The sequence below is a fragment of the Natator depressus genome, chromosome 1 (assembly GCF_965152275.1).
Source record: "Natator depressus isolate rNatDep1 chromosome 1, rNatDep2.hap1, whole genome shotgun sequence".
Classification (NCBI taxonomy): domain Eukaryota; kingdom Metazoa; phylum Chordata; order Testudines; family Cheloniidae; genus Natator; species Natator depressus.
The window spans coordinates 14,566,887-14,581,226 of record NC_134234.1 but is presented as its reverse complement, the minus strand read 5'-3'; the positions used below and the strand labels follow the sequence as shown (position 1 = coordinate 14,581,226).

At 45.7% G+C, this 14,340-nt stretch overlaps 1 protein-coding gene across 4 annotated transcripts in view; it reads left to right on the top strand.

The window, feature by feature from the left end:
• Positions 1-14,340, top strand: part of MAP6 (microtubule associated protein 6) — a 73,212-nt gene that overhangs the window by 1,684 nt on the left and 57,188 nt on the right. The window lies entirely within an intron of this gene.

Below are 14,340 nucleotides of genomic sequence, written 5' to 3'. Positions count from 1 at the left end.
TGCCATCCTCCCCTAACCTCACCCCAGATATACTGTATCTCCCAGTGGTGTGCGTGACCATTTCCTACTAGCTAAACACAATAAAAAATCACTGGGTCTGCAGCTTCAATAACTTTCTGGGTGCTCCTCCCACCAGTGGAGTCTCAACAATAAATCACCCTTTCATTTCCACCTCCCCTTTGTTTGTAACTGTATGTGTTCACATGCTGGGCTATTAAGCCTGCTGGCCACTTTTGCACTATGTCTGCAAGCCGTTATGAACACAGTGAGGCTTTGGGCTGGAGGCTTCATAGGAGCCCAGGATAAAATCAGCTGGGCTGAAGCATGGACTGTGAGCTGAAGGCAACTTGTGGAGTTTAAAGCCTGCACTGTGCCTTTAATCCAAAGGTGCCTCCTGCAGAGACTACAGGAGGGAGCATGCATTGGTCCAGATTTATAAGACCAGGAGGTGTCTGGGATGAAAACAGACCTCCACAATGGGCTTCATTTATGCAGATTAGGTGTGTCCTCCAGGATCCTGCGGTTGGTGGGTGGGGCAAAGTTTTGTCACTGCCGTGTTAGATGCATTTGATTGAAGTAGCTTGCTGGCTGCTGGGGGAATCACACATTCCAGTATATATAAGCCGCAGATTTTCCCCAGCACTGATGAAGTAACCTCTCTCCTTGATTTTATCTCTCTTTTGATTCTCAGAAGGCAATTGATGCCTGATTTCACATGAAAATGGCCCTCCCTGTGGTTCAGAATGAAATGTAGCTGCTGTAAGGTGTTTGTTTCTGGTTGAAGAAGTATGTATTATAAATGAAAAACAAACTGTAACAAAGAGGTGACAGGCTGGAAGTATACACACATTGCCTAGGCCCAACTGGAGTTTTGATTTCCTTTTGAAATCAAAGCTTTTCCTTGATGCTGCTTTCTAGATCTTTCCTTGCCAGAGGAAACTAGGGTTCTATAGTCCTGAGAGCAGAACTGCTGGGTTTTTGGTGACAAAATAAATTTTGCAATTCCTCTGTCTCCTCAACCCCCATTAGGGGGTGTTTCCAGCAAAGTGAATGTGACTAATTAGCCCATCTCATGGGTTCTGCAGATGATACCTGTCACATAGCAACATGAGAAACAATTCATATGAATCTAAAATGTATACATAATTTAGCTCCTCCATTTTTCTGCTTGCAGTGGGGAAAGGCACAGTTGGCATTCAGCTTGAAAATCATGAACGTGGTAGAATTTTCCTTCTTATGAACTGAGGCTAAAAATTCTGGGTCTGATTCTTCATTGCCCTGCATCTTGGCAGCCATGTACCCATGTGCAAAGTGTACTCCTATGGGAATTCTGCGCCAAAAAATTAAAAATTCTGCATATTTTATTTGTCAAAATAACACCGTGTAATCACACCCATTTCAATTATTTTGGTAATTTATTTCAAAGTACCTGTCAGCAAGTATACCTGTAACAATACAGACAACTAAAAAAGATTCAGGAAATGTTTTTGACAAATAGATTCTTTACTAGGCATATTAATACAGAACTTTAAGTTATAATTCATTTCAACTACAATACAGAACCCTATTTCCAGCACCCCTTACAAGCAGTGCAAAGGCTTGGGGAAGTCAGGGATAATGGAGGAGGTGAGGGAGAGGGAAGTAATTGCTGGGAAGGAGACTGGGAGTGAACTTGAACAGTTGTTGGGTGTGGGTGGAAGAAGTATGCAACAGTTTTTTTGGAAGGGGAGGGATTGTTAGGGAATTGGGGAGCCTCCCCCATGCAGACCCTGGCTGACCCCTAGTCTCTCCCATTCAGTCAGGCACATCTGCTCCTGTCCCCATGTGTCCCTGCACCCCCACTCAGCCACCCATCTCCCCCCCATCCCCAGGTGTCCTTGCACCCCCCACTCAGCTGCCCCCCTATCCCCATGTGGTCCTGCACTCCCACTCCTATTCAGCCCCCACCCCAGTCTGTCCCCCCCATAGCCATTCTGAACCCCAGTCTGTGTCACCCCCCCAGCATTCCCATATGCCCTGCTCTGTCTGTCCCCCCCACCCAAAAAAACCCCGGGCCTCTTCACCTGGCCCCAGGGGCAGGGCACTGTGAGGAAAGCAGGCTCTCCTCCTCCCTCTCCACATTTGGCTGCTCTGGCCTGTGAGCCAGCTGCACTCTGTTCTGGTGCCACAACAGTCTCTGGGGGTGAAAGGCGTATCTGCAGTGCCTCTCCAGCAGCACATATTTTCTGCGGAGAAAAATAATCTGCCCGGGACATGAACTCCGCACATGCAAAGTGGCACAGAATTCCCCCAGGAGTAAAAGTGGTGTCAAACTGTGCCACTCTTAGCTGACAGTGTTTTCACCCTTACTTTGCACTAGTGTAAACGATACACCGCAATGAAGAACCCTGGTGTATATACGAGCCTCACTCTGATTTCACATTCGTATAAAGCAGCAGTGACACCTTTCGAAGTCAATGGCACTGTACTAGTGTGAGAGCAGAACGGGCCCTAAGATTCTGATATGAACATGCCACTTGCAAATTAGCTCACCCTTGTGAACAAAATTTTAACCTAAAAAGTTTAAATAGAAAAAACGATATCTGAAATGTCTGTTATGGCTAGTATTTGCAAAAGTCAGAAATTAATGTGTATCTGTCACATCCCTGTAGGAAATGTCTGAGAATTAAGCAGGTTTTTTTGGTGGGGGGGGGAGGCGGTTAGTAAGAGCCCTCTGATTTGTTTTGGAGTTGAGACTGATATTGGATTGAATCAGGGCTCCCGTTGTTATCGGCTGTTGTCAAAGCTCTGCATGTGACACTAGGGACCTTTATATTGTGAAATATCTAGTAGGAAGTTTGAAGGACAAAGGAACTACGGTATTTGGCCAAGATTTGCCAAAATGACTAGTGGTTTGGGGTGCCTCGATATTTAAGGGGGCTCATCTTGAGGTGCCCTAAAGGGGTTTGATTTTTCAGAAAGTGCTGAGCACCTGCCCTCTAAAAATAAGGCTTCTTTAAGATCACTAGTCCCTTTTAATTATGGATTTTCTTGACACTTTTTTTTAGTTTGGGTCAAACAGAAATAGCTTTTGCCTTTGACATTCCTTGCTTGTTTTTTAATGGCAGGAATAAAAGGTAAACGGTGCCCTTGAATCATGTGATAGCTGACATGATAAAGTGCCATACTCTATTCTATCACATCGAGTAAGTGGATATTTAGATTATTTACATACACAGAATCACAGCCCTGGTGCACTGGTAATGCAACTGATCGTAGCATCTTTAAATCGGATCAGTCAGTATTTTGATGCCATGACTAATTCTGAGGATGCAGTGGATATAATGTAATAGGACTGATCAGGTCAATTCTGTTTGGTATGCTTAATAAAGGGCAGGTTTATGTCTATTCTCTGAGGCTGCTGAAAGGGTAGGATGGATGACCCCCTTCTCCCCCCTCCCTCCATGCACCCATGCAGGGAGCAGTCATAATTTAGCTGATTGCACTCCCTTTGGCAGGAGGGGTTGCCCAGTGCTAACACGAGTGATCACCACTGCAAATGGGGCTAGTCATGGCCCCATCTTCACACTAGCTAGCGCCAGGAGGCATCACTGGGATAGCACAAGCTATACCTTTCCTACAGGTGAAGTAACTTCTGCAAGTGATTGTACTTTCTCCTCATTCTTCTAAAGGCATCATGCCTGCTCCTGCCTTGTGCAGGGATAATGCCTCTAGCTGCTACCCTGCAGGTGGTGCATCCTCTTGAACACAGGTCCAGATCCTTGAGCCATAGTAGAGTCCTACCTTTGGAAATAAGTTATTTACCATCAAAATGCTGAAAGCTTCTTCTGAGCTTGTTTGTTGTCATCTGTCATATGAGCCTGTAGCGGGGCACTTGCCCTGCTCCTGGGGGAAAAGGTAGGCTGATTGGGGAAGTTGTGGCCAAACCCAGCCAGGCCACAGCTGGCCCTGATGTAAGGGTTAAGGGAGGAGCTGGGTTAGTCTCACTCCAGCCTTGGGGATAGGCAGAGGCAGCTGGTCCAACCCCGTCGCCAGTGATGAGTGGCCATTACAGACTGCAGTTTGCCCAGAGAAAGGGGACTAGATGATGACTGGCAGTAGACACTGAGGGAAGGTGGGCTTAGAGGGTTGGGGGTTCCCCTGAGAGCAGAGACCCAGAGTAGGGGGGTACTGCTGTGGGCAGAACCCCAAGGGAAAGGAGCACCAGCATCCAGGAGGGACACAGGGCCTGAGGCAGGAGTGACACCAGCCAGCAGGAGGTGCTCTGAGTGCTGGAATCAAGCTAATTCCCGGATGACTAGCAGGAGGCGCTGTGAGTCTGCGATCTGCTACAAAGCCCATTGTTTGGTGTTTTGCAAAGTGAATCTTTAGCAGTAGACTCCTAATTCCTTTGTCAGTCTGGGTGTCCAGCACATGCTATATGGGCTCTATCTTTAGCCCTGGAGGTGTTGGAATCAATGCTGACTGAAGGGCCTCAGCGCCTGGCAGGATTGAGCCTTAAATCTGCAGTGTATTATCCCTTTTTGGTATCTCTTCTTCCCCCCCCAGTATTCCTTTTCTTTGTGCTCTCATTTTAATCCTGTTAGTCCTTGGAGTGTGTCACAGGAGGGGAGTGGGCTATAAAATGGTATCTCTCTTTGCACTTGCCTCTTCGTTTATAACAAAGTGATGTTTGTGCTAGTTGCCAGATGATTTCTAGTTCTGTGTTTAATATGGAAATATTTAAGAGTTATTCATTGTTTAGAAAATGCCAAATTCTAGAAATCCTTTTAATTATTGAAAAGCGTTCTGCTCATAAGCAGCACCCTGTGTGTGTAGTCTCTCGGACACTTACGTTTCCTCCTCCCCGCCAAGACCTCAAATAAGAAAGAGAGTGTGCCAGAGACTAAGGGCATAGTTTGCAAACTTGAATGCCAGAAGTTTAGGCAGCTCATATTCAGTAAGGCACATACTGTAAATATCTGTTTTAGGTACTTAAGACTTCATGGCATGTGAATTTCACCCGTCCATGACGCAACCAGCTGGATAAGTACATAAAATCCGGATTTAGGTGCCTACCCTCTGGTGCCTACATTTGAAAATTTGACTCCATGTGCTCTTTAAACATCATGTTGTGTCTGATGTGAAAGCCACTTTTCACTTGCACAAGTGTAGAAATTAATGGAATTTCTGAGCTACTCTGTTTTATGTTTAACTTTATTCCAAAAAAAATCAGGGAAATCACTGTGTCTGAAAAGTGTTTTTAAAATGAGCTGCTGGGCCTTCAGGAGGCATTAAGGAAATATTGATGGCCGAATTCCAATCACCTGAATTTAAGGAGTTAGTCTCTAATCCTGCCAGGTGCAGGGCTCTCTTGGCCCCCCAGTGACATCAGCACAGAACTTTGCTCAGCATCTTTCAGTATCAGGCCCAAAAAAGCAAACTGTAGGCAGAGAGGGAGGGGCTGGGTGGATACAGATCTGTGGCAGCTGAGCAGAGGTGCTTGGGGCATGGTGCTTGCACAGGGCAGATAAAGGTGAAATGGCACCTTCCTTGTACCACTGGATAGCCAATGGCACAAGGACTGACCACACCTTCAAACCAGTTGACTATGCCTCCTTTGGACCTTCTCCATCAATGCCTAAAGAGTGCTAGGGTCACCGTTATGCCTGGAGTCTGCATGGGTGTAATGGGGAGGGAAGTGGCTTCCTGTATTTTCTTTCCATCCTCCCCCAGCAAAGCCAAGTAGGGGCAGCCAGAGGCCAGACCCTAAATTCAATGTAATACTATTAACCTATTGCTTCAGGGCAGCAAGGACGTTTCATATTGGTGCCTGTCCTCTTTGCCCTTAGCTGCACTGATGCACAGGTGGGGGCTGGCAGCCAATATTCAGAGAACAATGACCTGGGAGATTTCCTTACAGTCCTTGTTGCTGCTGAAGATCAGCGTAATGTGATGCTTTAAGGCCATAAAACCGGTCTCCAGCCAAAAGCAAATGACAAATTCAGTAGCAGATGATATTCTGGTTGTAGGAATGCAGTGGGAATAGGGCCTGATTCTGCACTGCTTTCTCGAACAAAACTCCCACAGCACTCAGTGGGGATTTCACCAGGATCAAGCCTATGAAGGTGACTCACTATTCAGGGGTCTGCTACAGGGGGTTCATGAGAGCTGGTCATGAAAATTCTGACACCTAATTAAAGCGAGGCTTGGGGCCTGATTTCCCAGCCCGTGTTGGAGTCGCTTCCCGCTCCTTCCCCCCAAGATATGGCTAGATAATAATTTCTGCCAGCTTTGACTTACTCACAAAAATAGCTCCGAAACTTGCAAATGGACAAGACTGAATCAACGGGTAGATATACAAGACAAATCAATGTAGAGGATGCTCCCCATTAGCCCTACAACATCTTAATTCGGGGGCATGTGTGCAGTAATTTAACTATGACCCCTTTTGGGGGGGCACATTCTGTGCCCCCCTCTCCTGGCTCCGGCAGGAGCTCGCTCTCCCCTCCCTCTCTCTCCACCCCCTCCCTGGCTCTGGCTGGAGCTCACTCTCTTCCCTGCAGCTCTGGGGAGGACTGGAGAGTTCTGTGCCCCTGATGAAACTGGGCAGCCTGTGCCCCTGCTTGCCCCCCCCCATGCACATCCCTTCACCCCCATCCTTCCCTTACAGAAAGGGGGCTCTCTACAGTTGTGTTAGCTGAGTTGATGTAGCTCACCACTGAAAAGCTCTCAATACCCCACCCTCCTTTGCTGTGTAGACAAGCTCATAATTACTCATGCAAACACTGAGATTGAGAGCTCTTTGGAGCCAGGACTGGCTTTTTGTTCTGTGTTTGTACAGCACCTCGCACAATGGACTGGGGCTCCCAGAGGCTATGGAAATACAGACAATAAATAATAACACATGTCGGCACAATACATTAATTAATATTCCTCTATTACGGTAGCACCAAGGAGCCCTAGCTCTGGACCAGGGCCCCGTAGTGCTGGGTGCTGTACAAACCACACATGGCAGCACATCACAAAAGGGGAAATTTTGCTTATCTCACTCCCACGTGCTGCTCCACTGGCTTCAAGGGGACTGCACACATTGGCACAGGGAGCGTGATTTGACTCAGAGACGTTGTCTGCACTAGATGGATACCAGTACTCTGTTGTACATGTGCATATCTGAGATTGTCTCTTCTGTCTACGGGCTCCTCTGCAGTGGCCGAGCATTTCGCTCTCATGCATAGATTTTATTCTCACAGTGGCCTTGTGAAGCAGGAAAGTACCTTTTTTTTTTTTTTTTTTTTTTTGAATACATATGGGGAAGTGAGGCACAGTGTAGGATAAGACACATGTCCAAGGGAGTCTGCCCACACAGGGAGTCTGTGGCTTGGCAAGGAGTTCCCCATCCCAGCCCCTTTGTACCCCCAAACAGCCCTAATGGGGCAGCTGGGGATTTCAGAGGCGTAGAGAATACTCAGGCAGTGTAACCAGCTCTGTGCTGTTCACTCCCAGCTCCCCACCACGCATAAGGACCATCTTGCACTCTGATGATCCCCAGCTGTATAATGGCCAGGAAGGCCACTAATTCATTAGGATAACTGCAATCACATCATCTGAGTACTGGCCACCAAAAATCCAGCCAAACTCAATAGCCTCCAACTGGTGGAGAACACACAAGGACCACTTGATAAACACACAAGAAGAGAAGTGTATCAACAACTCTACTGAACACTTGCATCAATCCCCCCAAGAGAACCTTCCACTGTCAGCATTGAGGAAGTAAAAGAAGGACTTGCCGCGATTAAAAAAAGGGAAGGCTGCAGGCCCTGATGGTATTCCACCAGAATTCCTCCACCATCTGTTCCCCAAAGGACTCCAATGGCTAGCAACATTGTACTCCGCCACCTTAAGGACAGTATGGATCCCTGAAATATGGCATGAGGCAATGGTAATTGCCATTCCAAAGCCTGGAAAGCCCCCTGATGAAGCAGGAAGCTATAGGCCATTTTCTATACTATGTATGACCTATAAACTTCTTGAACGTATCATCCTCAAAAGAATATGCCCTTTTACTGAGCCAATTATCCCTGTCAAATAGGCAGGCTTCTGGCCAAAACATAGTTGTTGTGACCAAATTCTGGCGCTCGCAACTCACATTGAGGCTGGCTATCAAAAAAAACTAAAGATCGGCGCAGTATTTGTTGACCTGTCATCTGTGCATGATACTGTCTGGATTAAGAGCCTGATGCTGAAACTTGCTATAATTATACCTTGCTACCAAACACTTCACCTGCTGTGGACCATGCTGAGTAACAGATGCCAACGGGTGTACCTGGCTAATAAGACTAGCTCATCCTGTATCAGAAACAATGGGTTACCACAAGGCTCTGTACTTGTAAAAATCCTTTTTAATATGTACATAAGTGACATCTCTCCAACTAAATCATGAAAATTTGGATATACAGATGATCTTGCCAAGCATCAAACCTCCATGACACTGAGAGAGCATTATCTGAGGACCTCCAAAATACGGAACAATATTTCTGGAAATGGAGGCTCAAACCAAACCCTGCAAAAACAATAGTAAGCGCATTTCATCTGGATAATGGGAGTGCCAACAACACACTGAAAGTAATATTCAGTGATTAAAAATGTGCCACACGATTACATTCCAGCATATCTCAGAGTGAAACTCGAGCGCGCCCTCTCCTTCCATGGTCATGTTGAGAAGGTAGCTGCAAAGATAAAAACGAGAGCCAACATAATCCAGAAACTAGTAGGTACAACCTGGGGTGCACCAGCATCAGTGCTGTGAACATCTGCAATAGCACTTGTATATTCAAGTATCAGAGGGGTAGCTGTGTTAGTCTGTATCCACAAAAACAACGAGGAGCCCGGTGGCACCTTAAAGACTAACGGATTCATTTGGGCATAAGCTTTCGTGGGTAAAAAACGCACTTCAGTCTGAAAAAGTGGGCTTTTTACCCACGAAAGCTTATACCCAAATATATCTGTTAGTCTCTAAGGTGCCACCGGACTCCTTGTTGTTACTTGTATATTGTGCACTGGTATGGAGCCAATGCAGCCACATGTGACTGGTGGATACATCGTATCACTGTATTCAGTTGGGTATCACGGGAACCCTTAAGTCGACTCCAACCCCCTGGTTGCCTGTCCTGTCTAACAGCAAGCGAATAGGGCATTTGACTAACTGAATGAAGAAAGGCCCCGCAGTGGCAAAAGGTAGCCAAACAAAAGCAACTGAGCTGGGTTGGCCAGCAAGAGACAGGTAGGTGACTGACAGTGGCAGGGTCCGACCCCAGTGATCCAGTTTAAAGGGGGATTAGCTTTGTTTTAAAACCAGTTGTGATCATCAGCCATGGCTGAATGGAGGGGGAAGTACTCGTGTATGATACTCGGTGATTGAACCCATTTTTGGCTTTCTGCTCTGCAGCCTGACAGGAAAAAAACAGGCCTATGTGACTCGTCCAATTATCGGATGAATGGTCTGGGTGGAAGAAACCAAATTTGTGATTTTCAGCTGCGTGGAAAGCTCTTGCTGGTGAACGGAGCCCTTTTGTATTCGGTTATCTGGTGTTCTGCAAGAGGATCCAGTAACATTCATACTCTGCTTAATCTCTCTATTTTACAGACGTGTATAGCCCCTGTTACGCTAGAAGTTGAGCATCTCTCAATGCATTTATCCTCACATATGTGAGGTAGCGCAGTGCAGTTATCTGCATTGTACAGATGGGCAACTGAACCTAGAGAGGCCAAGTGACTTACCCAAGGAGGGTTGTGGCAGAGTAGTCAATGTAATGTGCATACAGTTTGGCAGTGGCATTGAGTCATGGAATCATAGCGTTTAAGGTCAGAAGGGACCATTTGATCATCTAGTAACACCTCCTGTGTATCAACCAAGAGCTGAAATGACACCAAAGAATTACAGCCTACAGGACCTATTGATTAAAGCAGGTGAGAAAGTGGGGAATGTGTTGGGTGAAAAATTTCAAGAAAGAAAGAACATTTTGGTTTTATCAATGAAAAATGTTGAAGCAATTTTTTTTTAATTTTAATGAAAAAATTCCCTATATTTTGGTGGGCAAAAGCTTGCACTCACTTCATCCCTGTGGGGAAAAAATAGAGTGGAAATTTTTCATCTTTTTTTCAGTAAGGAAAAAATAAGAGTGATTTGTCCCCTCTCATCCCAATGAAATTAACATTTTGGAAAAAATTAACTCATTTCAAAAATTTTCACTGAAAAATGAAAAATTTTGAGCAAAATGAAAGGGTGTGGTGTGTGTGTGTGTGTGTGTGAGAGAGTGAAAATTCTCATTTTGGTTGACAGAGCGTTTTCCCTCAGAAAAAGTTTTTGTTGGAAAACTTTTGACCAGCATTGTCATGGTGTTGATCTCAAAAGGTAGATATAATTTGCTAGCATAAAAAAAAAACCTGTTTGGTTTGTTGTTCTTGTTGTTTGTTTTTGTTTTGGGGGGGCAGGGGTTTGGGTTGGAAATCATTGTTAAAAACAAGCTAAACAAATGAAAGTTCATAAAAACCACAGAGTAGATGTCAGTGCCTGGCCTCCTCCAGTACACAAGCAACAAATAGAGGGACCTCTTAGGAAATGCTGGATTAGGTCCTGATAGAGTAGCAAGTTCATATTCAGAACTACACTTTATGTTCAGAATTGGGTCTAGAATTTCTGTCTCTGACTCTGAAGATAAGATTGAGTTAGTAATACAAGCCTGATAGATCTTACTGTGACTGGATTATGGGTACTTATTGAAACCATTGGACAGTAGGAGTGTCACCTGTTCTGTAAATTAACATTTATGGGACCTATTTCTTTGTACTCTGTTACTATTGGGTGAATCCAGAGTAAAGAAGTTAGCAGTTACTCCTGATATCCACCAGTGGTGTCGGGTCTGTTAAACTTAATGGGAATTTCTCCATGGACTTCTATAAGCTTTGGATCAGACCCATAAGGAGCCAGACTGGGCCCATGATATTATTAAAGCAGGGTATATAACAGTATGGGCCAAATTCTGCTCTTGGTTACATCTGTGAAATCCCTTGAAAGCTCTGTGTCACTGAGAGTAGGATTTGGCAGTATTTAAGGAAAGACCAAGCAAAGTTTCCTTCAAGCCATTATGGGCCATGTTGAAAAAACATGTTTGATAGCTTTGGTACTCAGTGGTTATTTAATATGTAATTGAGTGGTAGCATGGATGTTATGGCTCTGCTGAAGCCATGGAGAACAGCCAGGTTAAATGGATGAATAATTGTGCATAACCTTCCAGAGACGAACAAAGTGAAAACTGATGCTGAGCCACTGCAGGGAGAGGCTGAAAATGTGGTTGTCGGGGAGGTGAATTCTGCACCCTGGAGTCCAGTTCACTCCTGCCTGTTCTCCCCCCGTTCAGGTAATAGGCAGCACTGTAGTCTGGCTAGTACAGTCTGTGCTGGGGGTTCCCATCTCAGCTAGGTTCACTTACACCTATCACTGCAGTGACTAGATCAGCCTGGGCTGAACACCGGTGCCATGGCAGAGAACAGTCAGTGGGCGTGTGGTATAATCCCAGATGCTGAACAGGAACTCTGCCTCCATCAGTCATGCACAGTTTCAATGGTCCCTCCAGCCTGGGCTCCGTAGAGCTGGATTTCCGGCCAGCTCTCTAACCAACCAGGGATGGGGGGGATGGAGAGGCCAGCTTCTCATCTGCCCATCTCCAGCCAATCAGGGCTCTGTGGATTGGGGGCACCCAACCTATATAACTGGGGGACAGAATGATTTGGTGCTCCAGTCTTTGCATAGCCCCTTATTCACTGTGCAACCTTGGACTAAGTCACTCAGCATCTCCCATACTGAAGATGCAGAGAACATCTGGTTCTCCTGCTGCTTGGTACTTTTCAGCCTGCAAACCCAGTAAGTTATGTGAGGTGTATGGCCATCTTTTCTTAGACCCATCTATTCCACCTGTTCCAATCACCTGTCTGTCTAGTCCGTTACCCGTACTGATCAACTTCACACAGAAGAACCTACCACCCCCCTTAATATCAGCAGTGACTTGTTCATGAAGATTCCCAGATGTGATGGTCTTTGATCCTGTGAGCCACTGCATATTTGAATATTTCTTTGTTATTTGTTCAGGGCCTTGGTGCTTTGCAGAACAAAAGTCACAAGGGGCTTACAATCTAATTTTAGGCCTAATGCAATAAGAGAGCAATAAACAAAGACGAGGAACAGGGGAAAGGGAGGACAAGAGTAGTAATCAGATATGGTGGCTCAGGTCTGTGTGTGTGTGTGTGTGTTAAGTGGCTTTGCTATGTGATTGTATTTTAATGGATTTATTTATTTAAAATTGGTGTCTATAAACGGGGGCCCTGATTCTTCAGTGGCACAATTTTCAGGTTGTCTTTTCTCTCTTTACTCCTTCTCCCTGACTACTTTGCTTTCCTCCCTCTTTTATTCCTGGGATAAAGAAGGCAGCTGACTGAGGTGAGTTCATGGCTGTAGGCCTTGCAGAAGATGTCATTTCATTAATCACCTTGGCACAAAAAGTGGGAGTGTGCTAATAAAATTTGCAGATGACACAAAGGTGGGAGATATTGCCAATACAGAGGAGTATCAGAATATCGTACAAGAAGATCTGGATGACCTTGAAAACTGGCATAAGAGAAATGGGATGAAATTTAGTAGTGCAAAGTGCAAGGTTATGCACTTAGGGACTAACAATAAGTCCTGAGCTTATAGCAAAAATTCGTATCTGTTGGAAGCGACAGAGGAGGAGAGAGACCTGGGTGTACTGGATGACTATGAGCCAACAGTGTGATGCGGTCGTGAAAAAGGCTAATGCAGTCCCAGGGTGCATCAGGTGAGGTATTTCCAGTACAGATAAAGTAGTGTTGTTAGTACCATTATACAAGGCACTGGCGAGACCTCATCTGGACTACTGTGTGCAGTTCTTGTCTCCCATGTTTAAGGAAGATGAATTCAAACTGGAACAGGTGCAGGGTACAGCTACTAGGATGATCCGAGGAATGGAAAACCTACCTTATGAGAGGAGACTCAAAGAGCTTGGCTTGTTTAGCGTATCCACACAAAGGCTGAGGGGAGATATGATTGCTCTTCATAAATACATCAGAGTGATAAATATCAGGAAGAGGAATTATTTAAGTTAAGCACCAGTGTGGACACAAGAACAAATGGATATAAACTGGCCATCAGCAGGTTTAGGCTTGAAATTAGACGAAGGTTTCTAACCATCATAGGAGTGAAGTTCTGGAACAGCCTTCCAAGGGGGGGAGTAGTGGCAAAAAACCTAACTGGCTTCAAGTCTAAGCTTGATAAGTTTATAGAGGGGATGGTGTGATGGGACTGCCTATAATGGCATGTAGCCAATCTGCAACTGCTATCAGCAAAAATCCCCAACAGCCAGAGATGGGACACTAGATGGGGAGGGCTCTGAGTTACTATAGAAAAATCTTTCTCAGGTGTCTGCCTAGTGGGTCTTGCCCACATTCTCAGGGTCTAACTGATCACCATATTTGGGGTCAGGAAGGAGTTTTCCTCCTGGTCAGATTGGCAGAAACCCTGGGTTGTTTTCTTTTTTGTCTTCCTCTGCAGCATGGGGCACTGGTCACTTGCAGGTTTAAACTAGGGTAAATGATGGATTCTCTGTAACTTGAAGTCTTTAAATCATGATTTGAGGACTTCAGTAACTCAGCCAGAGATTATGGGTCTATTGCAGCAGTGGGTGAGTGGGGTTCTGTGGCCTGCAATGTGCAGGTCAGCCTAGATGATCACAATGGTCCCTTCTGGCCTTAAGGTCTTTGAGTCTTCCATCTGTCTAGGTGCTTATGTGACAGCTGCCATTTTGGCTGACGCACCACAGATACACTGATAGGGCCCTCATGTCTGTAGGATCCAAGGCCTCACAAACACTAAGAGACTTTATTCTCACCACGCCCCTCTGAAGCAGGGAAGGGACGTTAGCTCCATTTTTAGAGCGATTAAGCGACTTGTCCAGGGTCACACAGTGCATCTGTAAGAGAAACGGAAACTGAACCCAGATGCCCCGAGTCCCTGTCCAGTGCATTAACCCCAAGACTGGCCAGCCTCTTCTTGGGAAGGATTTGAATGAGGGCCTGTGTGACAGCATGGAGAAGTGCATAGGGCTGCCATGGCAGAAGGCATGAAAACAGAAGTGGGAGAAGGACACAAGATTCATCTAGTCTGCCCTCTTGTACATCACAGACCAAAGGTTTTAACCACACATTTCTGCACTGAGCCCAACAGCTTGTGTTTGAACTTGCAGAGGGCTCTTCGGAAGGCATGAAGTGGACTACTGGACTGGGCCTCAG